This window comes from Passer domesticus, chromosome 6 (genome assembly GCF_036417665.1).
Source record: "Passer domesticus isolate bPasDom1 chromosome 6, bPasDom1.hap1, whole genome shotgun sequence".
In the NCBI taxonomy this organism is placed as follows: Eukaryota; Metazoa; Chordata; class Aves; order Passeriformes; family Passeridae; genus Passer; species Passer domesticus.
This window is the reverse complement of record NC_087479.1, coordinates 26,586,878-26,597,395: the sequence shown is the minus strand read 5'-3', so window position 1 is coordinate 26,597,395 and position 10,518 is coordinate 26,586,878. Positions and strand designations below refer to the sequence as shown.

Here is a 10,518-nt window from a genome sequence, read left to right as displayed (position 1 = left end):
ACATTCAGCAGCAGAATATGAATAATCCTATGCTTCTTATTTTTGGAATAGTGATGTTTTGATTGTTAACATTTCCATTAGGAAAAAACCAATAAGATTTTAATCAAATATAGTTTTTTTTAAATTCTCAATCACTCAATAGGACACGAGGAAACATTTGTCCCCTCCCCGACCCACCTTATGCCTAATATTAAGCTTTTAAAAAAATCTTCCAGCAATTAAGTCATATGTTACTGTGGAAATCTTTTATAGCCATTATAAAGTTGTTATCAAGGACCCAATCCTTTCTGGTACAATAAAATTTCGGTGACTTCAATCTAAAACAGTACAACTTCAAGCAAGTCTCATGAGGATGGGCTTTAAAATGCAGTTGAAGACAAATTGTAATTACTTCTTATAAATATGTACTATTTTTCAGGTATTGTTATTTGTACATCTTCTCTCTCATCCATTTCTAAGCAAAGGTCATATATTAGTCATTTTATTATCAGATTCTTCAGGAAAAAAAAAAAAAAATCAGAGGCTCAGGAAATTTTCTCCGAAGCTAAAATAAGTCTACTTCTAGGGTTTCAAATTCTGGCAAGCTAACTTCTCCAAGGTCTCGTAAAAATTCTGGGCTGTTATCTCCATATGCCTGATAGTTTTTTGGGGTTTTTTTTGTGATGGTAATTAAAACCGTCTGTCCTTTCTCTGTGACTTCAGGAGAATGGCAATGAATCACAAGAGCTCTACAACAGATAGAAGGATAGGGGCTGAGGTTAGCAGCTCAGAATCATTTAATCTGCTGTATTTCATCCATAGAAATATAGATCCAAAGCACTGCCTCCTAATTCAGGCAACTTCAGAATAAGTCACCATGGCAGAAGGCTGTCTCACAGTCGTCTTAGGGAGATGGAAGTAGTCCTGGGTTTGGATTAAACAAGATGTAAAATAAACTAATTTACTTGATATGGAACATCACTATCTCTTAACATTAGCTTTAACTCTTCTTGTATCATCTGTTAGAATTTTCCAGGAATCTTTTCAACAATGTCTCAGTGTGGATGGGTGGAATGTAGGAAAATGGAGATAGTGAAGAAGATCATCTCACCCCTAGGGACTTACAGCTGTGCTAATTATCATGCATTAGGAACAGGCCGGCCCTTAATAGGCCACACCTAGATCCAATTAGGATGAGTATTGTAAAAGAGTAGGTTGGATGGTTGAGAAGTTAGGTGGAGTTTGTTGGCTGTGCTGAGAAGAAGAGGTCAGTGCTGTGAGGAGCTGTCCATGAGAAATCACCAGGAAGGTATGAAGCCTTTGCAATAAGATGGCAACATCTCAGTAATCTATATTTTTTGAAATAAGAGTGTGTGGAATTCATGAAGCAGAAAAATGACACTGAAACCAGTACTACAGTCTTATCAAGTCAATAAATACTTAACCTCCAAAATATAATTTAGAAAATTAATTCTCTATGATGTTTTCATGTTCTGTAATGTTTGGTACTACTCTTTCTTCCTTACACCTTGCTATCCGTTCTACAAATTTAATTTTCCTGTGTTTTTTGAGAAATGTTCTGTTTTAAGACTTTTTTTGTCATTTAGAAGTATGTTGCTCACTAGGTGGGTCACCTCCCCCTCTCCTAAAGGCATTGTCTCCTTCCCTTTTAAAATTAGAATGAATTTCAGCAACAAATTGATCTGATCTCAGAACTGGAGATCTGGAAGATATAATCTTAATGGAAGTTTTAATAACCTAATAACATTCCTGAGGATCTTGTATGTTGGCAAGCTGTTGCTCAGGGAAGTCAAATGATGCTTGACATGGTCCTTCGAGTCACGAGTCAATTTCTTATGCAAAACTAAACATTCATGTGCTCTGCTCCCATCATTCTCAGGCTGCATATAGTCAGCAGCTTTGGCTCCCAAATTCAGGGGAAAAGGCTGAATGTCATGTAAGAATGACGGCATATGTCTGAAGCATCAATATGCTGGTTGCCTGCTGAGGCTTGATGACCTTGGTACTCACTGAAGTTCAGAAAATCAAGTATCACTGAAGATCTAAAACTTAGGTAGCATCACTTTTTTATTTTATAAAAGAGTTGGGTAGATAAAACTATTTAAGAACCTGGATCTAAGCATGAGGTAAAGCTTTTTAAGTAGAATAGGGTTTGCTGATCAGAGACTGGTTTTCTATCAAACAGTGTGCAGTGCTGTCCTAATAAAACAAAACATATGACTACCATGAAACAAATACTCTAAAAGGAAATGATGCATTCCTGGTATAATTCTTTTGAAATCAGCAAAAGAGATGAAATTAGAATCAACCCTCTTAGGCAAAAATCTTTTATTTTTATTAAACAATATTTGTACAGCACATAGTAATTTAAAAAAATCTTTTATCAAATTTATTTTGATTTCATGAAAAAATGCACAGCAGGCCTATCAGCCCAATTTCCTACTAAATGTTCTTTTTGTTGTTTTCTTTATTTTCTTTTTTAGTTTCCTGCTTTATCATTCAGAAGGTTTGCACTGTATTCCTGTACATATTTGGTTTGGTGCCCAGAAATGTATTATTTTAACAGGGCTATTCATTAAAAGTTATTACTTTACAGGGGTTCTACCATGCATACATAATTATATATATGCCCTTCTACGATGAACACTGTGATAAAGTTACCATAAAAGATTTTTCTTTTTAGGGTTTATAGTCTCTGCCATTTCATGTCACATTGATTTGACTAATCCTGGCATCTAACTTTCTAACTTCAACTATTTTTTCAAAAGGTACTAAACTGTCAAAACATATTTTTCATTATTTTTTTCAGTAACATTAATCCTTCAGAAAGTATTGGGACTGTGACTTGTCCTCCCTTTATGTTCTCCAAGCAAAAAGTGAGCACAGCTGCTAACACACAGAACTTTCCTTGGCCAGAAATATTAAGCCAGTTTTCAGTGACCTGCCCAAGACTGACTGTGATGCTTTCCCAAAATAATTTTTGATCACCACATATCAGTAACTCCATGTCACTCCCCTAAGAGAGATTTTTTTAAGAATATCTCCGAATAAACAATATAGGTGAGGGTGGTTTTCTTTTCTTTAAGACAGAAAAAGTTTTAAATGACCAATCTAAGAGAATATTTAAGATAAAAAACATTATATTTCCTTGCAACTACCTGTTTCTATGAATCTGCATCACAAGGCCAAGCAAGAGCAGATAAAAATTCTTCACAACCTTTGTGGAGAGCTGGCAGTAAAAGGGAGCTGGCATCAGTGTGAGCAGTGTAGCAGAGTATTGTACCAGTGTAGCTGGTTGGAAGCCAACACTTCCAAGTGGGCCTGAAAAGCATGCTCTGTGCTTGTGTGACTTTCAAGTTACAGAAATGTCTTCAGTACTGAGATATCTGATTTGCTTCCAGCAGCTAAGGCAGAATGAACAAAATCACCTATTAGAATTGAAGGAGACAGAATATTTAGCATTTGCTGCTCCATTCTTGTCACTGTCAACCTGGAGTTTGGGAGGATAGATTTGAGACTTAATCCACAATCTGATTTAGGCTTTTTGAGTCCTATGTTTAACTTTGTTTAACTTCTGTTATCCTATAGAGTTTGAAGTTGGCTTATGTCCTTTGTCCCAGTGTTGATGAGACATTAAGTAATACTTTCACTCCAGGGGTTTCACAGTTACAGAATTATTCTGAGCTGCAAAGACATTAATGGATATAAAGACTTAAGCATCCAGTGAAACGTGGAATTGCTGTACTTGTACTAAAAGAGTTTGTATTATAATATTAAATTAATAGGAAATAGATCTAGAGCATAGAGAATATTTTAGATTTGTGGAGGAAAAAAACCCTAAACCTAAAATTGCACATCAATTATAAAATAAGTAATCACTTTGAACTCTATACTTACCTTCATGTATCTGATTCATGCTATTTTATATTTTTCCATTGACACAGCTTTCTACTATAATGTGATTATAGAGTGGTGTTTGTGGAATGACAGAATCCATGGAATGGTAAAGCAAAGGATGTCTCTCATTTTGGACTCATGCAAAACATAACAGGATCTAGTTGTGCATCTCCTGGTATTACATAAGTTCCTCTGAACGTTTTGGAAGTTAGTAGTCATTAACTTTTAAACTTTAGTTTAAAAAAAATTGAAGATTGCTTTTCCTGATAAGTACCTACATTTATTCTCCATTAATCAAATGTTGCAAACCCTCTAAATCTTGACTAAGTGAAGGTAGTTTTGCTGTCATTTCTTTAGTTTTCAGAGAGAGGGGCAGTGGACGTGTCTTTTTAAATTGCCACCCTCTGGATGAGACATCAGAGTCCTTCAGCCTGATTCTCGTGACTATCCAGCAAAAGCAAGAGCTTGAGGCACTGTTCAAAGCGTATAGGATATGGGATATCTAGCCTAACACTTTTCTCTTGAAAGCATGCTGTAGTAGTATGTGATCTGTGCTATTAAGTGGTATTGTGCAATTATCCTAAAAGCCTAGCTGCACTAGTTACCTCACCATCCTCTACGACACTACCCTGGTGGGTTTTTTTAATATATTGTGTGAAAGTGATACACCAATCTTGTACTTAATAAAGTGGTTTATTTGCCACAAGATGAGGCTACATTGAATGTAATTGCACTGTGTGGGGTTAACTTTCTGTAGCCTGTTACCTTTGACTTCAGTGACTTCATATAAAAAAATTAATCTCCACAACTCCAATGAGACTCACTTTTGATAATATTGGCCCATTGATTCCAATGAAACACTATTAAAAATGACTCTTAATTCACTTTAATAGTAATTTTTAGCAGTATTAGGCCACTCATTCCACTATCATACTTTCAAGACTGAATGTTCAAACACGTTATAAAGACAAAAGCAAACATCAATATACTTCAGGGACAACTTGTTTCCTGTGATTGTCGTTGACTTACTGATAAGCAGTACTGAATATTACCTCATAGGAAAGAAAGAAGCATCTTCCAGAGTTTTTTCTAGTACTCTCCTATAAAATTTTTTTGGCGGGGTATAGGCAAAAATGAAAAACCCAGAATGACATATTAAAACCAAATGGATTAGGATTCCTCCTTAACCTTCATGAAAGCCATATGAAAGGGTCAATGCCATATAAGTATGTATTTTGAGAATGTTGTTTTGTTTTAGGGTTTTTTTTGGTGATGCTTAGTTTTGTGTGGAGTTTTTTGGTTTTGCTTTTGTTTAATTTTGCACTTTTGTTTGGGTTCTTTTTGTTTTGGTTTTTTTTTTTTTATTTTGGATGGCTGGTTGGTTGGATTTTTTTGTTCAGTTTAATTTTTAGGAAAATGTAGGATTTCTTTAATTTCTTCCTCGGAATTAATCTAGAAATGGAGATAATTGACAAATGGGGAGTATGTTTGCTTTTCCTTCCTTGTTTGAAACAGACTGCATCTCCATTACTCAAATTCATGACTGTATCAATCTTATTGAAGATCTAACCACTATGCTGTACTAGAATGCTCTTCTTGTTCTTGTTTTTTCAGAGGGAAAGTATCACCTGACCTTTTTTTCCCATCCATCCATATCTCAGGTTTGTTCTCTGCTGAAGACCTACACATGCCTTCTGATATTCATGTATTAAAATTTGCTTTGTTTGAGCTCTTGGGAGCTTGTTATTAATTTGGATTTTTTTGTTCTAACCTCTGATTTAACTTGAAATCTATCCCTCTAAATGCAAGACAATTTTGCCATTTTCCTTCAGAAGCCAGACAATTTATAGATGAGCTCAGACCAAATAAATCAGGCAAGATATATTTATAGGTATAATATACCATATATATTAATATATATTTTTAATCAACATCATACTGTCACTGTGCAGAAATAATTAGCTGTTAGAAAGGCACCCAGTGCTGCTATCCAAAGCAGACACTGTTGCTGGTAGCCAGGCTGGGACACCAGAGCACCAGCAATCAGTCAGCCACTGCATAGGGCCTGTGTCCATTAGTGATGGAGTGAGTCCTCTTTGTTTCCCTGCACTAATTCACTTGAATAACTGTGTAACTACAATCATCTTTAGATTGAGCAATTTCTCCACAAGAGAACATTTACAGTCATTCTGAACAAAGAAATAGAGATTCAAATGCATGTTAACTTCAGTACCTGGTGGTGGGAAAAGGCACTGACTCATCTTTGGCTCCCCTGCTCTCTTCTCACAGCATGAAGCCTCAGCAAATCCCCAGTTTTACTCTCCAAAGAAGGACTGTATCTTCAATAATGGTCTCCATTCTGGATTGACGAGACTTCTGAATACTTGTGCATGAAAACCATTGGCCTAACATTCCAAGATAACAGGAGAGCCAAATTCTAGTGTCTATACGTGATAGTGAGGATTCAACCCTGGAATCCTTTTGAAAGGTTAGTATTAATTTATCACCTTGCAGCATCATAACTGGACCTAATAACAAATCACTAGGTGTCTGCTTGCAAAATGATGTTATTTTTTAAATTATGGGATAATGTGTGTATGATGAACAATATCAAAATAAAGTTCCTACTTGAAGAAATATTGTTTGGCACTTATAAAGGTATATTCAAATTAGCATGTACATAGCATGTATAGAGTATGCTTTATTTTTCTTTTCTCTTTTCCCCCAAATGCTGGTTTTCATTGAAAGCCATATTAAGGGATATTCATTCAGGTTTTAAAGATCTTTTTAACTAACAGTGAGGACAGCAGATATTTTAAAGTCAATACATTAAATAAATTAACTCCAGACATGAGTGATCCACAAACCAAACAGCACCATATGAATGCATGTACATAGTCTCCTACTGATATCAGGACTTACAAGTAAAAGGAAGACAGAATGATTGGCAATGTCAAGCATCATCTGTTATAACAATGGTTTGAAGAGTTTAGAATCTCTCAAAAGTCAAATTATTTTGCATTATTCCCAGTCACAGTCTTCTTCACCTAAAAAGTAAATGTAAAAGAGCAGTGTTAGTGGAAGTAGCAAGGATTCATAAGAACATTGTGAAAGTTAAGAACACTGTTGCTATTTAAATGGAAACATTCTTCTTCTCATCTTTGGATTGTTTTGAAGTATTATTAATGCATACCATAAAAAGTGTAAGGTGTACAGTGAGTTCAAGAAAAATCTTAACTTTTTTTCTTCTTCAGCAGTTTGATACATCAGCTTTAGTAACTTTATTAATTCAAGACATTTTTGCATAGAATATATTCTTTATTATGCAGAGTTGACTAAAACTGATTAGAATTAAAAGCTTAGCCTAAGAAAAAGTAACATATTAAGAATATATTCTATATAAAACTAGCCACTGTGCTTTGTTGGCATATAGACAAGTTGTTATTGAATTGACAGCACAGAAAATAGCATGGACTGTTAGCAACATTATTCAATACAAATTGTAACTTTTTAATGAATTAGTGGTTGCATTTGAATCTTAGAAGAATTACTGCTATTTTACTAAATTTTACTTCTACCTGTATGATAACTTTTATCTCCATATGGTTTAATCACTTTAGGAAAAATTTATTTAGGTCAATTAATGGAAGAAGTAAATAGTGATTATTACATGTTGCAGCTATAAATAAACTCTGACATTGTGCAGATGTTGTTGCTGTTGTTATAATACCTGCTTGTATGGACACTCTGATATTCTTGTTCCGTACTAAAAAGGCCAAACCTATATTAAATTAAATACTCTTGAAAATCTGTAGGGGGTTTTTTGTTGAAATGAACACATTAAAAAAAAAAAGATAGTTTGCTGGAGGAGCTCCTCTTGCTCTTCCCTCTGTCATATGTATGGGGAAGAAATAGGCCATACCATCAGGAAGTAATAATTTCATCAACCTGTCCTATTGAGGTACTAGTAAAATGTATTTTGCCCCATACTGGATGAAAAATTAAAAATTAATTTTAAACTAAGAGAAATTTAATGAATTTTAAACTAAGAGAAATTATACTTTTTTCCCAATAGTCATCTATATATACCTAAATTATAGGTACTCTATAGCCAAATATATGTTGCCTCAAATGTGTAATGAAGAGAATAGTGGCTTAATTATGTAATACCTAAAACATATATTGGCAATGAGAAAATCACATCATCTGTTTCCTTCAGTGTCCAGAAGTTCTCCATCCAATTGTTTGTTCTCCACCTAATTTTGTTTAGTTGCAAAAGTCACAAAGATGTTTTTCATGTTGTCCACTCATTCATGTAAAAATGAGATAATATGATACACTGGGAGTGAACAGCCAAAAATGTTAGGTAGCCTTCCTGAGCAATTTTAAACAAATGGACTATTCAGCTTTATTTAGATATAAACTACAGTCTAGACCACTTTCTGATAATGAAAATACACTTTGAGGTGGTGAGAATACTTAAAAAGAAGAAAAAAAGAAACTAGCTCAACACAAATTTGGTATAATTTATGGCCAGTTGGTAGGCTACCCTACCTTTGAAAAAGAAAATCAAAATAAAGGTCTAGCAGAAGACTGAGATGTCTTCTTACCAGTTGTTTTCCACTTTTGTCAAAATTAAGTCCCCAGGCAAAGAATTCTGAAATGTGAAATGTAAGGACCCTTCTCAGGTGCTCCATGTAACATTGGTAGTTATTTTCAATAGTTATTATAGTATGGATAGCAACAATAGAAGTTCAAGTAATGTGGATGGAGGGAATCTATCTTTGAAGGGAATAAAGCTTCCTTTTTAAGGTTTCTGATAGACCATATAACAATACTAGGAAGGTTTTGTTGGTTTTTACCCAAGAGAAATTTGAAATTTAAAGAGTAAGGTCAGATATGTGCTTAAATTTTGAAGACCACCTCTGAGTATGCTTGAATTAAGGTAAAAAGGAACGAAAAATTTGGACCATCGTCTTCATGGGGTGAACTGAAACTGCAGAATAATAAATAGTTATAAATAAGAATGGGATTCTGTTAGAGATTCCTATGCCTGCACAAAGACGCATTTTCAAACAGGCTAGTCTGCATTCAAGTTCTTGATACATATATACATCCTTATAAGTTTGAATTATTTTTGGAAAAAAAACGCTAAGATCAAAGTATCTATTTCGGATTCTTATGTATGCTTGAAGTTTCAGAGGCTGTTAGCCAAGGATGTACGTGGCTACCCACCTGGGAGTGCTACACAGCGCCACAATGCACTGCCTTCAAAGAGTGGAAAAATAATGCTCTAATAAAACAGACAAAGCCCCACCACACCAGCTATGGGGAAGCATGTCTTTGAGGACCTAGCACAGCTTTAAACTGCACTGGATACAATTTGGACAGTAGGAGATAAGACACGGGCATGGGACTATTTTTGTTCAATGTTCATTGCTGCATGACTCAGCAGAGCACTAAGAGTTGCCACCAAAGAAGAAAGGCTGCATTGGACTGTACTAGGCTTGTCCGAAACAACTCTGAGTGAAAGCTCAGTGCTTTTTTTGCTGTATGTATCATTAACTTGGATTTGTTAATCAGAAAATAATTAGGAGAAAAAGAGCAGGTTTGGTTTCCATTCCTTCTGAATAAGAAGAGACTGGCCACTTAGTAAGGGAAGGAGTAAGAATCCTCTTCTAAGTGCAGTCAAAAACCTTGAGCTGTCTTTTGATCCTGATTTTCCAGGCCACACGAATAGGTTCTTCTGCAAATTATTTTTTTTAGGAGCACTGACAGAGGCTACAAATAAGTGTAAACACGTAGCTAAAGAAGTGTGTTGACTAGGCCTGTGTTTTAAAAGTTTCACTGATCTTATGGATGAACATGACCAAAAATCTGAATGTGGTGAGAACACAGGATAATATATATGATGGCATTTCTCAGAAGCCCTGGAGATAAAAAACACCTACTTGATTTGTTTTTCCAATAAGGCTTCTTATCAGGCTGTATGGCATGAATGGGGTTTTTGAGGAGGTGAAAGCAGTAAAATTTAGTTGTGGTCTCCATAGTCCTAATTTGATGTTGGTGATGTAGTAGATTACTTCGGAGGCATAAGACTGATCTTGAAGAGATGGAAAATTAAAACATAGGTGCTAAAATTGCCTGGAGGAACATCACAGATCTGCAGAAGCAGGTACAGTCTGAAAAAATGAGCTGGCTACCTCTCAATCTGCTTGAGATGCTATAAAATTTGTGGGTGATCAACACTGCAGAAAACCTCTGGTGCTGAGGGATGACTCCCTCACTAAAATTTAGGGCCAGAGCAACACACAAGAAATTGACTTTCACACTGATGCTCCAGCTTTGGAAGGTGACCTGTCCTTTGTCATTACACGGTGGGCCAGAGGTGCTCCTCTGCTTTCCACAGAGAGTAAAATAAATAAACCTGATGATTGGGAAGACATGATACTCCTTCCCGAGGCAGCTTCAGCGTCCAGGCACAGCCTGGGTACACACTTTTGGGCGTGTGAGCAATGTATCAGCCTTTCTCCACCGCTCTCAGCTGCCAGCACCAATGAATGGGATGCTCGGATCAGCCTCAGCCCTCGCCCGCCGGCAGCGCAGGGCACTAATCGCTGA

At 35.7% G+C, this 10,518-nt stretch overlaps 1 long non-coding RNA gene across 1 annotated transcript; it reads left to right on the top strand.

Annotated features, from left to right (window-relative positions):
* The first annotated feature begins 5,260 nt into the window (after positions 1-5,260).
* LOC135302936 (uncharacterized) lies at positions 5,261-9,776 on the top strand. Its single transcript, XR_010364480.1, has 3 exons — positions 5,261-5,558; positions 6,187-6,385; positions 9,093-9,776. It is a non-coding gene; the product is annotated as an uncharacterized LOC135302936 (long non-coding RNA).
* Positions 9,777-10,518: the final 742 nt, after the last annotated feature.